Source organism: Nicotiana attenuata, unplaced genomic scaffold (assembly GCF_001879085.1).
Source record: "Nicotiana attenuata strain UT unplaced genomic scaffold, NIATTr2, whole genome shotgun sequence".
NCBI lineage: Eukaryota > Viridiplantae > Streptophyta > Magnoliopsida > Solanales > Solanaceae > Nicotiana > Nicotiana attenuata.
In genome coordinates, this window is record NW_017671461.1 from 140,227 (window position 1) to 165,060 (window position 24,834).

The following is a 24,834-nucleotide window of genomic DNA, read 5'->3' on the forward strand; positions in this document are numbered from 1 at the left end:
CGTAACTGCCCAACCGGCGGTAACTGCCCGACCGGCCGTAGCACGGTGGTAAATACATGAAGATGCATGTACATGTATCACTATATTATAAATATTAACATCTTTATCAAATACCTTAATAGGAAACTAGATACATACTTAGATATGCTAAATTAAATTTGTAGAAGGAATCTAATAATCAATATTCTCATGATCTTTATTCTTTACTAAATCAATACACAGTAATGAAGACTTACCTAGATCCATTACAAAAAAAATAACTGTTGTAGGAGAATTAGGATCTTCTAAGTCATAAATGTCGCCTCTATAAATAGTGTTTCTTCTTTGAGATGCTGGAGAAAAGAAGATAAATAAATAAAGCCACATCTGACTTAGGGACCTCACCGTTTAATAAAAGTTGTCTGAATGTTCCAGTATACATATCCTAAGACATGAAACCACTATCAACATGAATTGTTCTGATAATTGCTAAGCTAATTCTTGATTGAATACACCTTAATAACCGTCAAAACTAATCCCACGGGTAATCCCCTAACTTTTTTTTGGTTGTTCTAAGAATAAGACTTTCACGCCATAATATCGCCTAAGCAAAAACAGAATTGCACCACCCACCAAGAACATATCAATTTGGCACTATCAAAACATGTCTATAAATTTATCACTTTATGGGAATGAATAAAATATGCATTCTTAACTTCTAAGAGTAGAACAACTTATGAAATAGTATTACGTTTGCGTATCGTTACTTGGATCATGTCAAAATAAAGGAAGGGCTTAGCTTAACATACCTGAGCAACATAATTACCATACTGATCTTGTGCCAACATGCTTACAGATCCTAAGATGTCTTCCATCACTTTATTTTAGGAAACTTTGGAAGAGGAATACAAAAATAAACTCCAATTCATTCTCTTCGTGTGAACTAGAATTGTAAACCAAAGAACAATTGCATGTGTCGTTCTTGAGTAATCAACCAATCTACACCCCAACAAAATTTGCTGGCTATATGATTCATTGCAGATGCAGGTGCAGAAGCCAAAAACCATTCCAACATTACCTAAGCTTCACCAAACCACACCTCAATTGCGCCTCTTCTTGTGTATGAAACAACATCAGATAACAAAGAAAGGCTAGTCCAAAAATAAAGAATTTTTCTTCAAGCAATACCTTTGAAACAGTTTTAATTCACTGGACATATAAGTTTCTTTTAGCAAGAATTTTGAGATTGTAATTGGCAGATTTTAGTGTAGAAGTTGTTCTTTGATGATTGAGCTAGAAATTCATAGGACAGTTACTGAAAATGGCTATTGATGACTATTCACTATTTGGCTTCCACCTAGCCATGTATTGGCGGTGGAAGTGCTATATTTGTGACAAGTAGTGCTTATCAATACAAGATATATCCAACACATATTTATCCCCATATTTTTGTATTTAATATATATAAAAAAATTATCCACAAAATAATACTTTAAAAGCTATGTAACATGTTAGACATGGCTCATCATTATAACCTACGTAAAAAAAAACTGGAATGCCTAATGAAACACTAAGAAAATAACTTTACAACATAGAGTGACATATATGTGCTAAATGAAAATAGTTAGGCTCCATTACACAATGACACAGCACAATATTGTTAGCCCAAGAATTTCGTACAAAAACTGTACCATAAATTTCAGGAACTCACTTTTAACACACTTTATATAATTTACTGTCGTGGTCATGTAGTGTCATACAAATAAATACATATACTATTATTTGATTAAAAGATCCATGTAAAAATACATATATTTTCTTAACTTATAATTTTTTTAATCTCGTATAAAGAGTACAACTTTTCGTACGCTTAATTCTTAAAATGGTAAAAAGATATCCTTCTTTTCTTGTAAGAAAATAATTTCTATCTTTACAATAAAGAAAATCTCATAAACTTTCTCATATTATGTGAATAATTTACCATATCTGAAAATATTAAAATGTTAACTATCCAAAATTATACTTATAAAACTTTTACTAAAATACTTCACTTAAAAGAAAATATCACACTAACATAATATCTAGCGGTATCAAGGTTGTTATAAAATACAAACAATGCCGTAACAATATAAAAATAACAAGAAGGATAAAGAATGACACTTAATTTTAAAGTCAATTCTTTCGGTCATATAGCCGAAGCAAGGTAAAATTTAAGGAAAATGATATATTCTAGTATTTACGTATATGAATAAACAGAAGGGCCATGGGTAATGTTCTCATCATTTCGGCAATGTAACCCCCACTAGAGTATAACATTACTTGGGAAATTTAATATTGCATATTGCATATCTGAGCTTCTGAGTTGCGAACTACAGTGGCATTTGCTGGAAGAGTCGAAAAGAAACCCATTATTGTTGTTGTCATCATATAATAAAACTTAGGAAGAAAACAAGTAAAAATTGATACGTCTAAATATTGATGAACCCTGACTCATTCTAATCGTACGGCTCATTTTTTTGTCTCGCCTAATATTAAAGTACGGGGTGTAACATCCTTACAGATTTTCAATGAGGATCTCTAATTTCTTGGCTCTTCATAGTTATCCCCAAAGTCTTCCCTCGACCATTGGCTAAGGGTCTTGCAAGTATTTTTTATTTTCTGATGATAGATGTAAAAAGGATTTCCTACCACCTCAATGTCCCAGGCCTGTTGAACCACCTGCGAGAAGTTATCACGACCAGTCCACACATTGAGAGATGTATCTAATATAATAAATATTATTGACTTTGAAAGTGATGAGAAGAGGTGTATATTAGAACAGGATCTAGACCAGTAAGTCACTAAGGTTCCCCCAAATTGGTTGAACCAATCTGAATTGTATACGAGTCTGTCAAGCCTCGTCTAGATGTTGTTAGGAGGATCTCTGTTATCACTCCATGTAAATAAGGAGCCAAGAAAAACTGCATCTTCAAGATCACGGTCAGTTAAACATGATATAAATTCAATGCTTTCCTCCAACCTATAGGGTCTTCCTTCAATCTTTTCTTTAGCAGAAGTGATGACATTGAAGTAACTAACAACTCCCCAAGGTCCAGTAATTCTGTTGAATACGCTTCTCAATTCATCCCAAAGAACATTTCTTAGTTGTTCATCACATGAAGCATAAACAATAAATATATAAAAGAAACATGGCTTTGTGATTGAGTTATGTGAACCAAGACATGTTGTTCCTTGTTGCGATGAAACAAACATGCAAGTATACGTGGTCATCATGTAATAAAGTAGTGAATAGAGTGTCGTTCCCACGGAGACTTATGATTAGTTGTTGACTAATGCAAACTCAAACAAATTATCTATTCAAGAAATTTTTCTCAAAATGTGTAGGTGATTAATTAACAACCAAAGAAACTATCAAGCACTTAAATATTCCAGGGTTATAGGATAGCTATCAATCCTGTTGTGCTCTCGGCTTAAAGTGACTAAACGATTTATCTAATTTGTTGATTGACAGGGCTAATGTTAATCGTAAGAATCTGTCGAGTTCTTACTCTCTTATTTAACTTAACTTAATGCCTGTATGTCTATGAAATTAATACTAACAAGAACAATTTACAATTTTTGTATTTCAACCAAGCAAGACACTTAGGTATATTTCTATCCTAATTGTAAATTCGTTCCCCGATGCCCAGGTTCAAGAACTTTCTCTGTTTAATCCTATGTACAATCTAGAATTCTCATTTTCGAGTTCAACTCTAGATTCGTAGATAATATTTCACTATTAGCTGCGCAACAAAATAATTGAGAACATGATGAAATAAACAAACCAATATGATAAAATTAAATTCGTCAATTAAAATACCAAACGTCAACATTCATGTAACACCCATAACCCCAGAACGAGAAGAACTAGCCACTCATAGTCATATTAATCATCATAAAAAATATTGAGAGCATATAACTAAAAGTAGTACAAGGAAGAAAGGAAAACTCTATGATTTTTTATCCTAAATTGCTCCGACAGTGTCTCTCCTTTGCTAGGGTCGATTTCCCCTCAAAAAGTGTGTTTAAGAACTATTTATATGTGTAGGAAAAGTTCTAGATAATTTTAACCAAGTCCAAGAAAAATATGGAAAAGTTGGCCTCCAAAACATCTTGGGCGCACCGCACTGATTATGGCACTGAAATTTGGTACTACAGTTGATGCTGGGCACTGACTATGACAATTTGGTGCTACGGTTGGTGTTGGGCACTGATTATGGCACTGAACTATTTTTCCTCCATTTTTCTTCCAATCACTCCTACAAAAATAAACAATACAATTAGGCTCAAAACATCACAACACACTCTAAATATCACTATTCTTATACCAAAATGTGAGGCAATTATCATCATATTATATGTACTTATAGCCAATTATCACTTCTTGTCTTCCACTATATCAAGTGTATAATAAGAAGACCAAAAAATCCAAATCTAATAAGTGTAGTTGTAAAAGCAGGATTGGCATCCCACTTACTTTTGAATTTGTCAATTTTCCTAGCCCTCACCATAGGTTCCTGAAAGAACATGTGGATTTTATGCTCATTCTTAATGATATAGAGTCTTTCAGCAGACCCTCAAGAGCGTATACCCCTAATATTTCATGAAAGTGTGGTAATCATTAGAAACATAACTGGTTAGGTTTTGTCTACGGCCTTTGTTGTCAGTCATCACCATAGATGGGGGAACAAATTTCTTATCAGAGGTTTTGAAACTATTTTTTGGAGATAGATTATTTTAGTAAGTAATATTTTGTTGGAATTGTGTGGGAGTATTGGCCATATATTCCATACTCAAAGGATCGCTAGTCCTTCTGATAAGCTCATCATCAGACTTGGAGGAGTCATAATCTTCTAATGATTTATCTATAGCAATATTCGTTGCATAGTCTTAGTAAGTAGTATCATATTCTCTTCCAGCCTGTCAGCTTTAGCACTTATGATATTGATCTGAATATCTGGGACTGGTTTAATTTCCCCATATTGATCAATAACACTATCTTTCCTTCTTGGCAATATTCTTGGAATGAGCATTGACTTCAATCCAAATAGTGGAGGAACATGCTGGTAGTTGTGAGGTTGTAATTGTTCTTTATTTCTTAAAGGAGACATCAGGAGGAATGAAGGATTTGGAAGTGAATTTCTTAGATTTTGTCGACATAATCTGCTATTTTCCTTCTTGAATTTGTAGTAGTGAGAGATTTATTTCTGTATCCTTTTCTTTTGCTTCTAAGAAGATAATTTTCTTGTCCTGCTTTGGTCTACTTGCATTGGTCTTTGATCTTTTCAAAATTATATTTTTCTTCCTTTGTTTAGACTCCAATTCATTATCCAAACTAGTATATTTTGTTTCCATATGGTTGATCTTGTTGCTCTCATGTTGAACATTATAGTTGTTGTCAGGTCTAACTACATCCATTCTTTCCACCTGGCCCTTAGAATTGTGAGATACTACAATATTAGTGTTGGTAGTCTTTGTTTTAGGAGTCTGTATTCCTCCCTTTTCAGCATCAAGATTTTTGATTTTGAGGTAGACCCATTCTGGGTTGTCGTATCTTTGGCAGTATTTATATTGGCATTGTTGTAGCTATTGTCTGTGACGATCCGATAGGTCATTATAAGTACTAGCTCCTTTTTTGTATTTCGAGAGCTCCTGTAGATTTATTTGATGATTTATGACTTGCGTGCATGGTCCGTGTCATTTTTTAGAAAGCTATTATGTAAAATGTTAAAGAAAACGTGATATTTGGCTTTAAAAATAACTTTAGTTGACCACGGTCAACGTTTTTGGTAAACGACTTCGAACTGTTATTTAGATATTTTCGGTAGGTTCGTATGATGTTAGACTTGTACGCATGTTTGATTGGGGTACTAGGTGACCCGAGGGCATTTCGGCGTATTATTTGAAAACTTGAAAATCTTGTGTTTTGATGATCTATTCTTGATATTTGATGTTATTTTGATGATTTAAGTTAGCGACCAAGTTTTTATGGTGTTATTACACTTGTGTAAATGTTCTAATTGGAGCTCGAGGGGCTCGGGTGAGTTTCAGATGTGTTTTGGTTGATTTTGAAATTGCCGAGTAACCACTGTTGCTGGTGTGAAGTTGCAGGTCTCGCATTTGCGAGGACCTGATTGTAATTGCAAGCCTCACATTTGCGATGTCAGGATCACAGATGCAAAGTGGGAACTGGGGATAGGTTTTTGCTCTTGTGGAGAATTCATTGCATTTGCGAGCTGGGGGTGATCCACATTTGCGACCCTTGTGTCCCTTTTGCAATAATTGGTAATGTTGGACTTGCAATAATTGGTAATGTCGGACAGCTTCGCAAATGCAAAGTTTGCACCACATTTGCATTGATGGTGACTTCGCAGATGCGAGGTTTATGTCGCATTTGCGACAAAATTGTTGCTGGGACATTGACCAATTGTGATGACCCAAAAGGGTCATCACTTGTTTTAGAAATAAATTCAGTGTTCCGAGGCCTAAAAACCTCTTTTTTACCTTACCTCGATTTGCGTGCGTGATCCGGACCTATATTCGGAAAGCCTTCAATGTGAAATTTTTTAGTTATGGTTGACTTTAGTCAACATTTTGGGTAAACGGACCTGGACCCGTGATTTGACGGTCCCGGAGGGTCCGTAGGATAATATGGGAGTTGAGCGTATGCCCGGAATCGAATTCTGAGGTCCCAAGCCCGAGAAATGAATTTTTAAAGGAAATTATTTTCTGGAAAATATATGAGTTTTTGGAAAAGAAATGTGTTTGAAAGTTGATGGTATCGGGCCCGTATTTTGGTTCTGGAGCCCGATACATGCCTTATATGTGATTTAAGTTGAGTCTGTGAAGTTTGGTAAGAAACGGATAAATGACGTGAATTGGACCTTATTTGAGAAATTTTGGAAAATTTGGTGTTCTTAAGTGATTTCACAGTTTTGATGCTAAATGTATAGTTGTTGATGTTATTTTGGTGATTTGAATGCACGAGCAATTCCCTATGATGTTTTTAGGTTGGCGTGCATGTTTGGTTTGGAGCCCCGAGGGCTCGGGTGAGTTTTGGATAGGCCACGGAGTGGAATTTTAACTTAGGAAATTGCAGGTTCTTCAGCTGGTATGATCAGGTCTGCAAGCTTCGCAAATGCAAGATCGCAAATGCGAGAAAACAGCCGCAAATGCGAAAGGACTCGGTCTGCCTTGGGGTCGCAAATGCGAAAGGGCCATCGCATTTGCGAAGTGGCCCGGATTTCCCCAGTGTCGCAAATGCGACAAATTTATCGCAAAAGCGACTTTGCAAATGCGAGCATAGCAGACTTCTGGGTTCGCAATTGCGAACGCTGGTCGCAATTGCGACATCAGAGACCTGTAAATTCATAACTTAGATGCATTTCAACCATTTTTCACACTCTTTCAAAACCAAAACACTCTTGGGCGATTTTTCAAAGACAACTACTCTTCCAAATCGATTGTAAGTCATTTCTAACTTGTTTTCTTTAATCTTTGACATCTTTTCACATGATTTCAACTCAAAATCAATAATTTTCATGGGAAAAATTGGGTGTTTTGGGTAGAACCTAGGTATTTCAAATTTTGGGGATTTGGACCTCGATTTGAGGTCCGATTTCAAAACAAATTGTATATTTGAGTTCGTGGGTGAATGGGTAATCGAGTTTTGGTTCGAACCTCAAGTTTTGACCATGTGGGCCCGGGGTCGATTTTTGACTTTTTGGGAAAAACTTTAGAAAACTTATTTCCATGCATTAGAATTGATTCATTTAGCATTTATTGATATAGTTAAGTAACTTGTGACTAGATACAAGCAAATTGGTGGTGGAATCAAGAGGTAAAGCGATAGTTGAGACTTGAATTGTGCTCGTGGCATCGAGGTAAGTGTTTGGTCTAACCTTAGCTTGAGGGATTAGGAGTTGTGTCCTATTTGCTATTTGTTATTTGTTGAGTACGACGTATAGGCATGGTGACGAGTATCTATACGTTGGTGTCAAGCATGCCCGTGAGTCTTATATTATGGTTATTATGACACTGTTTGTATTGTTCATGCCTTTTTGTGATGATTTCTATTGTTGGGCTAAGTTTGTGGAAGAAATGGTGATATTTGATCATTGAGGAGCATTGGATCAAGTTGTGATGTGAATTGTGAAAGAATAATTGGAAATTGAACCTTATAGAGCATTGGCTCAAATTGTGACTCGAGTTGTGAAGTAAATGTGAAAAGAAAAAATAGAAGAGGATTATGGTATTGTTCCCTTGCCGGGACGTTGTTGCTTTAAATATTGTTCCCTTGCCGGGACGTTGTTGCATTTAATGTTGTTCCCTTGCCGGGATGTTATTGTTTGATGTTGTTCCCTTGCCGGAATTTTATTATGATTCGTCGATTCCCTTGCCCAAATTGCTTTGTGATTGTTGCTTGGGTGAGGAATAGTATAAAGCACGAAGTGTGATGTCGTCATTGTTTTGGTGAGAGAGTGTTAAAGCATGAAGGGTGATGCCGTGTATGATTTTGTGAGGCAGAGTGTAAAGCACGAAGGGTCATGACGTGCCGCACGATGTACCATTCCGTGCCTTTATATGAGTGATTATGCGAGGTAAAAGCACGAACGGTGATGCCGTGCTAATTATACTGATTTTCATGGCGAGGACGAGAGTAAAAGCACGAAGGGTGATGCCGTGCACTTGTCCTTGATTTTCCTGATTTTACTGGTAGTTGTAGTTACTCGGTCGTCGTTTACACTTACTTACTTGATTCTGTTCGTACTTGATTTATTGTGATCGTATTCGATTCCTTAGCCAATTGTCTTGTGTATTGTTACTTGGGTGAGAGAGTGTAAGCACGAGGTGATGCGTGCATTGTTTGGTGAGAGAGTGTTAAGCACGAAGGGTGATGCCGTGCATTGTTTTGGTGAGAGAAAGTTAAAGCACGAAGGGTGATACCATGCACTTGTCTTTGATTTCCTGACTTTTATTGATGACTGAGTTATGGTTTCTCTACATTTAGATGTTGGTTTTCTGTTGATACTTATTGTACCCCGCAGCATTATCCCCCTTCCTATCTTCAATTGAACTGTGGTGATCTTTATATTTATGCGTTGTTCTTCTGTTATTATTTGATGTCCCCGCAGCATGTTACCCCCTCTTATCCTTAGCTGTACATTTCTGCTTGTATTGTTCCGTTGTATATAATTTAACTGCACAGGTTTATTTTGGTAGTCTGGACCTAGCCTCGTCACTACTTCGCCGAGGTTAGGCTAGGCACTTACCAGCACAAGGGGTCGGTTGTGCTGATACTACACTCTGCACTCTTTTGTGCAGATCCCAGTGCTGTAGATTTCGGACCGCAATGAGATTGCTTCTTCTTGTACATCAGGCGACCCAAGGTAGTCCTACAGGCATCCTCAGGCCTTGGCGTCTCCTTCTATCTATTATTCCTGTTTCCTTCTTGTATTTTCAGAGACAGTGTTGTATTATTTCTTTCAGACCTTTATTTGTTGTAATCTTAGATAGTCTATGAAGTTGTGACACCAGTCTTGGGTAGATTTGTTATGGAATGGTGTTAGCAGTATTATTAAAACTCGAAATTTAAATCTTTCGCTTGTTAAATTTTGTTGATTATTAAATGTTGGTTTATAACTGTTAACGAATTTAAAAAATGGAAACAAGGCAAATAATTTAGTTGATTGGCTTGCCTAGCTTTCACTAGTAGGCGCCATCACGACTCCCTTAGATTTGTTATGGAATGGTGGTCTCCACTATCCCCATGTTTCTGAGAACCTCATGACAACTGTCCAAACAATCCTGGGGATCCTCAGAAGATGTACCACCAAGAGTAGTAATGAAGAGCTTGGTGAAACCTATCCAACTTCCACAAAGCCTCCGAAGACGTAGCTGATCTAACATCGGTCTGTGCTGCTTTTCGTTGTCCGGATCTGCCAAGGCTTGGTGGAGAGATTATTGTTTGGCTAGACCAGCTGCGTCACCAGCTTTGACTTGGGATCAGTTTTGTCAGTTATTTTTGGAGAAGTTTCTTCCTATCGCTCAGAGGGAGAGTTATCGGAGGCAGTTTGAGCATCTCCAGCAGGGTTCTATGACTGTTACTCAGTACGAGACCAAGTTTATTGATTTGGCCCGTCATGCTCTTCTTATACTTCCCACTGAGAGAGAGAGAGTGGGGAGGTTCATTGGGGGACTCGTCAGCCCACCCAGCCAGCTAGAGGTGGAGGTAGAGGTATTAGAGGTGGAGGTCCGGCCGCTAGAGATGGAGGTCCGGCCGCTAGATGTGGAGGCCAGCCAGCAGCAGGCCATCGCAGAGATGTAGCTCAGAGTGGTGGGGCCCAGCCCCGATGTGATGCTCTTCAAGCCAGACCCGAGGCTAAGGCTTCCGATGCAGTTATCACAGTGATTCTTTGAGTGCTTCTGTTTATGTGTCTACACTGGTGGGTGATTCTATTGTGGTAGATCGTGTTCCTCGTTCTTGTGTAGTTGTGATTGGGGGTCTTGCGACTCGAGTAGATTTGTTACTTTTGGACATGGTTGATTTTGATGTCATATTAGGGATGGATTGGTTATCACCTTACCACGCTATCTTGGATTGTCATTCCAAGACTGTGACCTTAGCCTTGCCGGGTTTGCCTCGTTTAGAATGGAGAGGGACTCCTGGTCATTCTACCCGTAGTGTTATCTCATATATGAAGGCTCGGCGTATGGTTGAGAAGGGGTGTTTGGCTTATTTGGCATATGTTCGTGATTCTAGTGCCGAGGTTCCTTCTATTGATTCTGTGTCTGTTGTTCGTGAGTTTCCTGAGGTATTTCCTTCAGACCTGCCGGGTATGCCACCCGATAGGGATATTGACTTCTGCATTGATTTGGCTCCGGGCACTCAGCCCATTTCTATCCCGCTGTATCGTATGGCCCTGCCTGAGTTGAAAGAGTTGAAGGAGCAGTTGCAAGACTTGCTTAAAAAAAGTTTCATTAGACCTAGTGTTTCGCCTTGGGGCACGCGATGTTGTTTGTTAAGAAGAAGGATGGATCAATGCGAATGTGTATAGATTACCGGCAGTTGAACAAGGTCACAATCAAGAATAAGTATCCATTGCCGATGATTGATGATTTGTTTGATCAGCTTCAGGGTGCCAAGGTATTTTCGAAGATTGACTTGAGATCTGGCTACCATCAGTTGAGGATTAGGGAATCCGATGTCCCTAAGACAGCTTTCTGCACTCGGTACGGGCATTATGAGTTCTTGGTGGTGCCGTTCGGGTTGACAAATGCCCCAGCAACTTTTATGGATTTGATGAACCAAGTGTTCAGGCCTTACCTAGATTCGTTCGTGATAGTCTTCATTGATGATATTTTGATTTATTCCCGTAGCCGGGAGGAGCATGAGCAGCATCTGAGAGTGATTCTTCAGACTTTGAGAGATAGTCAGTTGTATGCTAAGTTTTTGAAGTGTGAGTTCTGGTTAAGTCGGTTGCATTCTTGGGTCAGGTTGTATCAGCAAAAGGCATTCAGGTAGATCCGAAGAAGATAGAGGCAGTCAAGAACTGGCCTAGACCGGCATCAACTACAGAGATCCGGAGTTTCTTGGGTTTGGCAGGCTATTATCGCCGGTTTGTGGAGGGGTTTTCATCTATTGCAGCCCCGATGACCAGGTTGACCCAGAAGGGTGCCCAGTTCAGGTGGTCGAACGAGTGTGAGGCGAGCTTTTAGAAGCTCAAGACAGCTTTGACGATGGCGCCGGTGCAGGTTCAGAGCCATATACAATTTATTGTGATGCATCTCGTATTGGACTTGGTGCGGTGTTGATGCAGGATGGTAAGGTCATTGCTTATGCTTCGCGTCAGTTGAAGATTCATGAGAAAAACTATCCAGTCCATGATTTGGAGTTAGCAGCCATTGTTCGCGCATTGAAGATTTGGAGGCATTATCTGTATGGCGTGGCATGTGAGGTGTTCACGGATCACAAGAGTTTGCAATACTTGTTCAAGCAGAAGGAGTTGAATTTGAGGCAGAGGAGGTGGTTGGAGCTATTGAAAGACTATGATGTCACCATCTTATATCATCCGTGGAAGGCCAATGTGGTGGCCGATGCTTTGAGTAGGAAGTTAGCCCGTATGGGCAGTCTTGCGTATATTCCGGTCGGTGAGAGGCCGCTTGCTGTGGATGTTCAGGCTTTGGCCAATCAGTTCGTGAGATTGGATATTTTTGAGCCTAGCCGTGTATTAGCTTGCACAGTCGCTCGTTCTTCTTTATTGGAGCGTATCCGAGATCGGCTGTATGATGATCCTCATTTGTGTGTCCTCAGAGGCACGGTGCAGCACAATGGTGCCAAGTAGGTTACAATAGGAGATGATGGAGTTTTGAGGCTTCAGGGTCGAGTTTGTGTGCCTAATGTGGATGGACTCCGAGAGTTGATTTTAGAGGAGGCCCATAGTTCCCGGTACTCTATTCATCTGGGCGCCGCTAAGATGTATCAGGATTTGCGGCAACATTATTGGTGGAGGAGAATGAAGAAGGACATTGTTGCGTATGTGGCTAAGTGTTTCAATTGTCAACAGGTTATGTACGAGCATCAGAGGCCTGGTGGTTTGTTCCAGAAGATTGAGATTCCTGAGTGGAAGTGGTAGCGTATCACTATGGACTTCGTTGTTGGTCTCCCACGGACTCAGAGGAAGTTCGGTGCAGTGTGGGTTATTGTTGATAGGCTGACCAAGTCAGCACAATTCATTCCTGTGGAAGTCTCCTATTCTTCCGAGAAGTTAGCTGAGATCTATATCCGGGAGATTGTCCGTCTTCATGGTGTGCCCGTGTCTATCATTTCGGACCCAGGTACGCAGTTTACCTCACATTTCTGGAGAGCAGTTCAGCGTGAGTTGGGCACACGGGTTGAGTTGAGCATAACATTTCATCCTCAGACAGACGGGCAGTCCGAGCGGACTATTCAGATTTTGGAGGATATGCTCCAAGCTTGTGTCATTGACTTTGGAGGCTCGTGAGATCAGTTCTTGCCTTTATCAGAGTTTTCCTACAACAATAGCTACCTGTCGAGCATTATGAGGCTTTATATGGTAGTCGGTGCCGGTCGGTGGTTGGATGGTTTGAGCCGGGAGAGGCTAGGTTGTTGGGTACGGATCTAGTGCAGAATGCTTGGACAAGGTCAGGATCATTCAGGATAGACTTCGTACAGCTCAGTCCAGGCAAAAGAGTTATGCCGACCGTAAGGTTCGTGATATGGCATTCATGGTCGGTGAGCGGGTATTGCTTTGGGTGTCGTCTATGAAGGGCGTGATGAGATTTGGGAAGAAAGGCAAGCTTAGCCCTAGGTTCATTGGCCCATTTGAGATTCTTGATCGAGTAGGATAGGTGGCTTACAGACTTGCGTTGCCGCCGAGTTTATCAGCCGTGCATCCGGTGTTTCATGTGTCCATACTTTGGGAGTATCACGGTGATCCTTCCCACGTGTTAGATTACAGCACTGTCCAGTTGGACAAGGATCTGTCCTACGAGGAGGAGCCCGTAGCTATTCTAGACCGGCAGGTTCGTCAGTTGAGATTGAAGAGTTCCCCTTCTGTTTGTGTTCAGTGGAGAGGTCAGCCTGCTGAGGCATCGACCTGGGAGTCCGAGTCCGATATGCGGAGCCGTTATCCCCATCTTTTCTCCGACTCAGGTACTTCTTTCTCATTTCCGTTCGAGGACGAACAGTTGTTTTAGAGATGGAGGATGTGATGACCTAAAAGGGTCATCACTTGTTTTAGAAACAAATTCAGTATTCCGAGGCCTAAAAACCTCCTTTTTACCTCACCTCGATTTGCGTGCGTGCTCCGAACCTATATCCAGAAAGTCTTCTATGTGAAAAATATGACAAAATAGAAATTTATAGAGTTAAAATTTGATTATGGTTGACTTTAGTCAACATTTTAGGTAAACGGACCCGGACCCGGACCCGTGATTTGACGGTCCCGGAGGATCCGTAGGAAAATATGGGACTTGGACGTATGCACGGAATCGAATTCCGAGGTGCCAAGCCCGAGAAATGAAAGGAAATTGTTTTCTGGAAAATATATGAGTTTTTGGAAATGAAATATGTTTGAAATTTGATTGTATTGGGCCCGTATTTTGGTTTCGGAGCCCAGTACAGGCCTTATATGTGATTTAAGTTGAGTCTGTGAAGTTTGGTAAGAAACGGACTTGAAATGACGTGATCGGACCTTATTTGAGAAAATTTGGTGTTCTTAAGTGATGTCATGGTTTTGATGCTAAATGTATAGATGTTGATATTATTTTGGTGATTTGAATGCACGAGCAAGTCCCTATGATGTTTTTAGGTTGGCGTGCATGTTTGGTTTGGAATCCCGAGGGCTCGGGTGAGTTTTCGATAGGCCACGGAGTGGAATTTTAACATAGGAAATTGCAGGTTCTTCAGCTGGTATGATCAGGTCTGCAAGTTTCGCAAATGCGAAGCCTGGCTCGCAAATGCGAGCTCGCAAATGCGAAAGGTCCCTGTCTGCCTTGGGGTCGCAAATGCGAAAGGGCCATCGTATTTGCGAAGTGGCGCAGATTTCCCCAGTGTCGCAAATGCGACAGATTTATCGCAAAAGCGACTTCGCAAATGCGAAAGTCCATTCGCAAATGTGAGCATATCAGACTTCTGGGTTCGCAATTGCGAACCCTGGTCGCAATTGCGACATGAGAGACCTGTAAATTCATAACTTAGACGCATTTCAACCATTTTTCACACGCGTTCAAAACCAAAACACTCTTAGGCAATTTTTCAAAGACAACTTCTCTTCCAAATCGATTGTAAGTCATTTCTAACTTGTTTTCTTTAATCTTTGACATCTTTTCACATGATTTCAACTCAAAATCAATGATTTTCATGGGGGAAATTGGGTGTTTTGGGTAGAACCTAGGTTTTTCAAATTTTGGGAATTTGGACCTCGATTTGAGGTCCGATTTCAAAACAAATTGTATTTTGAGTTCTTGGGTGAATGGGTAATCGTGTTTTGGTTCGAACCACGGGTTTTGGCCATGTGGGGCCGGGGTCGATTTTTGACTTTTTGGGAAAAACTTTAGAAAACTTATTTCCATGCATTAGAATTGATTCATTTAGCATTTATTGTTCTATTTAAGTAACTTGTGACTAGATACAAGCGAATTGGTGGTGGAATCAAGTGGTAAACCGATAGTTGAGACTTGAATTGTGCTCGTGGCATCGAGGTAAGTGTTTGGTCTAACCTTAGCTTGAGGGATTAGGAGTTGTGTCCTATTTGCTATGTTTTATTTGTTGAGTACGACGTATAGGCATGGTGACGAGTATCTATACGTTGGTGTCAAGCATGCCCGTGAGTCTTATATTATGGTTATTATGACACCGTTTGTATTGTTCATGCCTTTTTGTGATGATTTCTATTGTTGGGCTAAGTTTGTGGAAGAAATGGTGATATTTGAACATTGAGGAGCGTTGGCTCAAGTTGTGAAGTGAATTGTGAAAGAATAATTGGAAATTGAACCTTATAGAGTATTGGCTCAAGTTATGAATCGAGTTGTGAAGTAAATGTGAAAAGAAAAAGGAGAAGAGGATTATGGTATTGTTCCCTTGCCGGGAAATTGTTGCTTTAAATATTGTTCCCTTGCTGGGACGTTGTTTCTTTTAATGTTGTTCCCTTGCCGGGATGTTGTTGTTTTGATGTTGTTCCCTTGCTAGGATTTTATTATGATTCATCGATTCCCTTGCCCAAATTGCTTTGTGATTGTTGCTTGGGTGAGGAAGAGTGTAAAGCACGAAGGGTGATGTCGTGCATTGTTTTGGTGAGAGAGTGTTAAAGCACGAAGGGTGATGTCGTGTATGATTTTGTGAGGCAGAGTGTAAAGCACGAAGGGTGATGTCGTGCCGCACGATGTATCATTCCGTGCCTTTATTTGAGTGATTATGTGAGGTAAAAGCACGAAAGGTGATGCGGTGCCAATTATACTGATTTTCATGGTGAGGACGAGAGTAAAAGCACGAAGGGTGATGTCGTGCACTTGTTCTTGATTTTCCAGATTTTACTGGTAATTGAGTTATGGTGTTCTTTATGCTTACTTACTGATTTTCTGTTGTTACTTGATTTTATTGTGATGTTATTGATTCCTTTGCCCAAATTGCTTTGTGATTGTTGCTTGGGTGAGGAAGAGTGTAAAGCACGAAGGGTGATTCCGTGCATTGTTTTGGTGAGAGAGTGTTAAAGCACGAAGGGTGATGCCGTGCATTGTTTTGGTGAGAGAAAGTTAAAGCACGAAGGGTGATACCATGCACTTGTCTTTGATTTCCTGACTTTTATTGATGACTGAGTTATGGTTTCTCTACATTTAGATGTTGGTTTTCTGTTGATACTTATTGTACCCCGCAGCATTATCCCCCTTCCTATCTTCAATTGAACTGTGGTGATCTTTATATTTATGCGTTGTTCTTCTGTTATTATTCGATGTCCCCGCAGCATGTTACCCCCTCTTATCCTTAGCTGTACATTTCTGCTTGTATTGTTCCGTTGTATATAATTTAACTGCACAGGTTTATTTTGGTAGTCTGGACCTAGCCTCGTCACTACTTCGCCGAGGTTAGGCTAGGCACTTACCAGCACAAGGGGTCGGTTGTGTTGATACTACACTCTGTACTCTTTTGTGCAGATCCCAGTGTTGTAGATTTCGGACCGCAGTGATATTGCCGTTTCTTGTACATCAGGCGACCCAAGGTAGTCCTGCAGGCGTCCGCAGGCCTTGGCATCTCCTTCTATCTATTATTCCTATTTCCTTCTTGTATTTTCAGAGATAGTGTTGTATTATTTCTTTCAAACCTTTATTTGTAGTAATCTTAGACAGTTTGTGAAGTTGTGACACCAGTCTTGGGTAGATTTGTTATGGAAAGGTGTTAGCAGTATTATTAAAACTCGAAATTTAAATCTTCCTCTTGTTAAATTTTGTTGATTATTACTTGTTGGTTTATAACTGTTAACGAATTTAAAAAATGGAAACAAGGCAAATAATTCAGTTGATTAGCTTGCCTAGCTTTCACTAGTAGGCGCCATCACGACTTCCGAGGGTAGGAAATCCGGGTCATGACACCAATTTAAGATCAGTGGTTCGCATTTGCGAACATCGCAATTGCGAACATGGTTCACAATTGTGATATCCGCAGCTGGGGAAAAGTTGGAAAAATTAGGATTTAGCTTATTTTTTAACCCTAAACTCCATAGAGGCGATTTTTGAAGAGGAATTTCTTCCTCAATTTATTGGTAAGCAACTTTAAATAGTTTTCAATCAAATTCAATTACTTTTTCATTAATTTTTTCATCAAATCTATGAATTTTAAAGTAGAAATTAGGGGTCCTAGGTAGAATTTAGGAATTTTATAAAGCTAAGTTTATACCTCTAATTGAGGTCGGATTTCTAAACCTATCACGTATTCGGGCTCCGAGGTGAATAGGTAATCGGGATTTGGCCTAAATCTCGGATTTCGACCACATGAGCTCGGGTTGACTTTTTGTTAACTTTTTCAATTATACTCAAGATTTAACTTATTTCATTTGTGGGTAGTTTCTAAACCTTGTTTTGAATTATTTGAACGATATTTAGTTAGTTTCGATTGGTTTGGAGGCTCGTTACAAAGAAAAAGTCATGGTTGATTGTTGATTGAGTTTAGAAGAGAGGTAAGTATCGTTGTTAACCTTGACTTGAGGAAATTAGGATTTGATTGGTCTAATTTCTACTTGATTTATGTGTCGGGATGGCGCATAAGCAAGATGGCTAGTGTATATATGTTGTCATGAGTTTAAGCATGCGGGCGAGCTATCTGCATGTTTTCATTTAAATCACGCCTTCTTTTAATCCATGATATTACTCGTTCTGTGTTTTAATTTCTACTTGTCTTTACTTGTTAGATTCATGCTTCATTTGTTATGTGAATCAATTTTCTATGTGTTTTCACATATTCTTGCCTTCATTTATTGACCGCCTTTATTTGACCTATGCTTTTACAAGTTTTTAGTTAGTCATTTTTACTTATCTTATGTCTTTACTTGTTTATTCGCCTTACTTGCTTGTATTTCACTTTACTATGTTACATTGGATTATCTTAGACAATTTATACGTTTAGTACCCATTTTGTGTTATGATGTGAGATACGTCGTAGTTAATTATAGCATTGTACATATACATTATATGAGATCGGGTTGCATGCCGCAATGGTATTGATATTATGTATGGAATCGGTTATATATATATATATATATATATATATATATATATATATATATATATATATATATATATATATATATATATATATATATATATATATGGTATCGGGTGACACTTCGCAACGGATAAGGTGTATTTTAGCTATTCTTGGTTGTTGATCTCCGTTACTATATTATGTAGTGATACTGAGAAGTGTTGACATTGTAGGGCCCTCTGTTGTGTATTTGTTATTCCGATTTCATGTTAATTGTTGTTTCTCTATTTCGTTATTGTTTTCGAGTTATACTTGTACATGTTTATTATGAGTGCAATGTCATAGCCTTGTCACTACTTCGCCGAGGTTAGCTCGGCACATATGGAGTACACGGGGTCGGTTGTACTCATACTATAGTTCTGTACTTCTTGTGCAAATCTCGCTATTGGTCCTAGTTGCTCTTAGTGGAGATTACTCGAACCCATCCTTATCAGGAGACTTAAGGTAGAGTTGCACAGCGTTCGCAGACCCTGAAGTACCCTTCCTATCTATTTAACTATTTTACTTCGTTTTAGACGTATGTATTTTATTTCAGACACTGTTTGTAATATGTTAGCAGCTCATGCACTTGTGACATTAGTGTGACAACCCTATAGGTTATTTTCAGTACTAGCCCTTATTTCTGTGTTTCAAGACCAAGATTAGATTCATTTGACGTTTCTTGATTTGCGTGCATAGTCCGCGTTGTTTTTCACAAAATTTTAATGTAAAAAGTTGAAGAAAATATGATTTTTGGCTTTAAAAATAACTTGAGTGGACTACGATCAACATTTTGGGTAAACGATCCTGGATCGATGTTTTGACGATTCCGATAGGTTTGTATTGTGATTTTGCACTTGGGCGCATACCCATAAATGAATTCGGAGATCCCTAGGTTGATTTGACTTGTTTTGATGAAATTTAGCAATTTGAATATTTGGAAATTCGCTAGGTTTGACCGTAGGTTGACTTTATGGTTATCGGGTTCAGATTTTAGTTTTGGGACCCGTAATAGGTTTCTTTTTCTATTTGAAACTTGTGTGCAAAATTTGGTGCAATTCCGAGTTGGTTTGATAGGAATCGAATGCTTGGTTGTGTTTCTAGCTACTTTTGAGTTTCCTTTTGAATTTCATATGTTTTAATGTCTGATTCATGATTTCGGATGTTATTTTGGCATTTTGATCGTGCGAGCAAGTTTGTGTTATGTTATTACACTTGTTTGCATGTTCGGTTTGGAGCCCAAGGGGCTCAGGTAAGTTTTAGATGTGTATCAGATGAGGTTTGGATGATCTGTGTTAGCTGGTGTGCTTTCAGTTCTGGTGTTAATCTGCAGATCTCGCATTTGCGAGCCGCGCTTTTGCGAACAAGAGTTCGCATTTGCGAGCAGGGGCCTCGGTTGGGTGACCTTGCTTGTGAGGAAGGGGTTTGCTTTTGCGAATTGTAATAGGTCACTTTTGCGAACATATTGGCCGCATTTTCGATCACCGGCAACATGGGTCAGCTTCGCATTTGCAATGGGGATATCTTTGCAATTTCGAGCAATTTGTCGCATTTGCAACTTTTGGGCTTCTGACGCGCTGTGCTTCGCATTTGCGGTTTTCGCAATTGCGATATCTGTAGTTGGGTAAAAAAGGGGAAAATTGGACTTAGCTCATTTTACACGATTTCTCAACCCTAAACACTATAGAGGCAATTTTTCAAGAATTTCTTCATCCCAAAATCAATGGGAAGCATCTCTAATCCACTTTATTTAAATTTCTCATTACTTTTCATGTGTTATTAACACCAAATCTAGGGTTTCCATGGTAGAAATTAGGATTTTGGGTAAAATTTTGGGATTTTATAAAATTGAGATTTAGACCTCAAATTGAGGTCAGGTTTCGAAAAATTGCATAATCAGGCTCGGGGGTGAATGGGTAATCAAGTTTTGGTCCGAATCTCGAGTTTTGGCCAAGCGGGTCTGGGATTGACTTTTGTTGACTTTTTTCCAATTTCATTATAGATCGAATCTTTTTAACTCGTGGGTAGTTTCCAAAGCTTATTTTGAATTATTTGAACTACATTTGGTTAGATTTGGTTTTAGAGGCTTGTTCAAAAGGCAAGGACGTGGTGGATTGATTTATTTGGTTGTGGAGTGAGCTAAATATTGTGTCTAACCTTGACTTTAGCGATTAGGACTTGTTGGACTATTTGTTATGTGAATTAATTGGGGATGCTGCATATATGCGAGGTGACAAGTGCATGTGCATCGTCTTGGGATTAAGCATGCGGTGTTGGGATATTTGCTTCAATGTCTTCATGTATTCCTTGATCTCTTGTTATATGCTTCAATTTCTGCATATTCCTACTTGATATCTATGCTTTACTTGTTAATTATTATTTAATTGTTACTTGCTTTGACTTGTTCATTTCTGACTCAATATATTCTTACCTTTTACATGTTCTGCTTGCCTTAATTGTACATTCTCGTTGTCCCATGTTTTACTTTCTTTCATTGTCCTTATATTAATTGATGCACTCTATTATGTTACGTGAGCCATTAGCTAGTTCAGTATTAATGTTTTGCCAAGGTTTGAGGATTACGAAGTATTGGCTATTCTTCGTTTGTACTGGTAACTCCATATTGCTCTGCATGTTTCATATCTCTTCTGTGTTGATATTTCGTAAATAATGGTGTTGAGTTATTTATGTTGATAAATTGATATTAGGGGATCAGGTTGCGCACCGCAATGATACGAAAATGAATTGATATTATGGATCGGCTTGTACGCGGCAATGGAATAGGAAATGTGATTTGATATTGGAAATGAGTTGTACGTTGTAAAAGATATTATGTATGAAACTTGGGATCGGGTTGCACGCCGCAACGGTTTTGATGTGTTGTAGTTGTTTGTGGATGTAGAGTTTATTCACTGCATTGTGATATGAGATTTGAGATTATATTATTCTTGGCCCTGTGGTAGTTGACCTTGGGGTCCGTGTATATGAGTTTGCTGCTTTTTTCTATTCCTATTTTCTTTCATTATTATTTCATACAGGTTTCTTGTGAGTGACTTGTCTTAGCCTCGTCACTACTTCGTCGAAGTTAGGCTCGGCACTTACAGAGTACATAGGGTCGTTGTACTCATTCTACACTTCTACACTTTTTGTGGAGATACTGGTGTTGGTCCCAACGGTGCGTAGTGGAGACTTCTCGGATTCAACTACTTCAGAGACTTGAGGTAGAGCTTCGAGCGTTCACAGTCCCAGAAGTCCCCTTCTACCCTATCTTCATTGTTTTCCTTATTTCGAATAATTGTAATCCGTTCAGACTTTATTTGTAGAATTCTAGTATGCTCATGTATTCATGACTCCATATTTCTTAGATATATTTAGACTACGTACGTTGTATTTATCAGATCTATTTCAGACTATTATAGCTTCATATTATTAATGTTCTATATTAAATTGTTAAAACTGGTTTAGAAATTACCTAACGTTGTCTTGCCTAGCAAGCGAAATGTTAGGCGCCATCACAGTCCCGTGGTTGGGATTCCGGGTCGTGACAAGTTGGTATCAGATCACTAGGGTGCCTAGGTCTCACGAGTCATGAGAAAGCTTAGTAGATTCTGGAGGATCGACATGGAGACGTCTGTACTTATATTTTAGAGGCTATAGGGCTTAAGGAAAATTTCATTTCTTTCTTTCTCTATCGTGTGACTTTATTCTATTACTGAAGTTTGAACCATTGTATTCTTGTTCTCTCGCTGATGGTGAGGACACACACAACATCTACAGCCGGGCAGGAGCCAGAGCCCCCTGTTGTAGCACTACCAGAGGTAGGGGCCGGGGTAGAGGTAGGGGTCGAGGCAGAGCTCAGCCTAGAGCACGTGCAGCAATACCTATTGCAGATCCTCTAATCGAGGATGAGGAGGAGATCCCTATTCAAACACGCACCAGCCAGACCCGCTCAGGTCCCCGAGGGATTCATCGCTACGCCCGTATTTCAGGACGCTCTAGTCCGCTTAGTGGGACTTATGGAGAGTGTGGCCAGGCTGGAGTATTTCCTATGGCACCAGTTGTTTTCAGGATGAGGGAGGAGCTCAAAATCCTGCCACTCATACTCCGGAGCAGATGGCTCCCATGTACCAGACTCCGGCGGTTCCAACGGTTGGAGTAGTTCAGCCCGTTATTGCTACACAATTCGGGGAGAGGCCCACGATGTCTTCTGAGGAATCGAAGAGGTTGGATAAATTCACCAATCTCTTTCTTATTCATTTTGGTGGTACACCTTTTGAGGACCCACAATATTATTTGGACCGTTGCCACGAGGTATTGTGCAATATGGATATTGTGGAGTCCAACAGAGTTGATGGTACGCTAGAAACCCATGTTTTAGCCATGTTTTGCATTGTAATTACTGCATTGTACGTGTGTTTGAGTTTAATGATAGTGAATTGCACTTATTATGTGTTTTATGCCTTGCAGAAAAATGATCACGAGTTAAAAATATGAATTGGAGCTAAATCGAATAAATTGGAGCTTTGAAGTCCGAGTAAAAGCCCAAGCAATTAAACCGGGATCGCGTTCGGGGGTCGAGGACCAAGTCAATTCACTTTGACAAAATTGCACTATCGCGTCGTATGGGACGCCGCGAGGTGCATCGCGGCACGACAATGCAATATGCCGGACTGACTGAAAAGCAAGCCCTCTATAAATCCCCACAGGCGCGGCGCGCCTGTGTAAATTATTTAGAGTATTTTCCTGTTTCGGCTTGGAAAGGGTAGTTTTGTCCGGACCCACTTCAAAAATATATTTTTGAAGGGACTTTTTACCTACGAAAGATTTGAAAAGCAACTAGGGCAAGGAGACACAAGAATTCATGAAGATTCAACCAACAATCAGTGTAATACGGGAGTTTGTAACTAATCATTAGAATTGATGTTTTATATGTTTTAAAACCTTATTGAGATGATTTTTTCTATTGATATGGAGTAATTTCCTTAGGGTTTTGACAGATACGGTGTATTGATAACTTGATTAGGGAATAGATTGTTGAAAATTGTTTGAATTAATTGATGGAGTTTTAAATCGTATTGTAAAAATGTTTATTATTTTGCTTAATCGAAAGAGGAGCTTTATATTAAATTTTTTTTACATCTTATGCTCTAGTTTAAATTCGTGATCATCCAGGTAATCGAAAGATCCTCTTGGAATTTTAATCGAATTAGAAAATAGAAAAATATTCGTGAGAAGTTACCCTTTAGACTAAAACCATAATTTTATTCGTTGCTATTATTCAGCGTGCTTCAATTGGATTATTACTAAATTTAATGATTAGTCTAAAGAGGAGCCTTAACTTCAAGAGGAGTCGGGGATTGGCAATCAATACTGTTCATAATAGTTTTTGGTACTAATTCAGGAACCAATTTTACTTTGTTATAATCACGTTTTCTCACTTGTGTACATAATATAGGTTTAACTGGTGTATGACTTGATCTTCTTCAAAGAATGTGATAGCCTATGAACGAGAGTTGGAAAAACACCTGAGACAATTGAGAAAATAAAGAGGATTCACCGAAAATTTCTTGGGGAAATCTTTAACCCAAGAACACATGGCAAAGAAATGATGATGGGGTAGATTTAGCTGCAAGCTAGGCATCATAATAGAGAGAACAAGCTACATGGTTAGCAGCTGAAGTAGCCCTTAGAGATGCTATTGAGACTGTCGAAGAGGATGGGGGTAAAAAACTCAATCAAAATCAACCCCTGGTTGAAGACCTATTTGAAAATATGTTCACGAGGCTTGGGAGATCATTAAATGACTATGCCAGACCAGTCTACAATCAGGGACTGTCAAGTATTAGACTTCTACCCATAGCAACAAATAATTTTGAGTTGAAGCAAATTCTTGCTTCAAACCATCCAGAACAACCGTGTCTTTAGAGGGAAGGTGAATGAAGATCCTAACACTCACTTGATGGACTATGAGGATATCATGAACACCTTCCAGTACAATGGATTATCAAAAGATGCAGTCTACTTAAGGGAAGTCCCCTTCTTACTTAAGGATGACGCAAAGCACTGGCTTCGAAGCTTACCAACCGGGTCAATCAGGACATGGGAGAATATGATGAAAAAGTTTCTTGAAAAGTGCTTCTCATCTTTAAATACAGGGAAATTCACAAGGGCAATCCATAACTTCTGCTAGAAGGACACGGAAACGACCTTCGAAGCTTGGGAAATATTCAAGGAGATTGTGAGAAGATGTCATCATAATGGAGTCGAGTTGTGGATGCAACTCCAGAACTTTTGGGATGGACTGACACCCTCCTCACAACGAACTCTGAGTAATGCAGTTGGAGGTCCATTAAAGAAGAAAACTCCGAAGGAGATTGTCTCAATCCTTGATGAATTTCCTTAGGATGCTAATCAATTGCCAACTGAGAGTAATGATAGAAGAAATCTGTTGGGGTTCACGATGTGGACTCTAACACATCAGTGCAAGCCTAGCTAGACACCATAGCAAAAGAGATAAGAAATTTGACTTTAGCCGAGGTACAGAGTGAGCCGCTGGATGT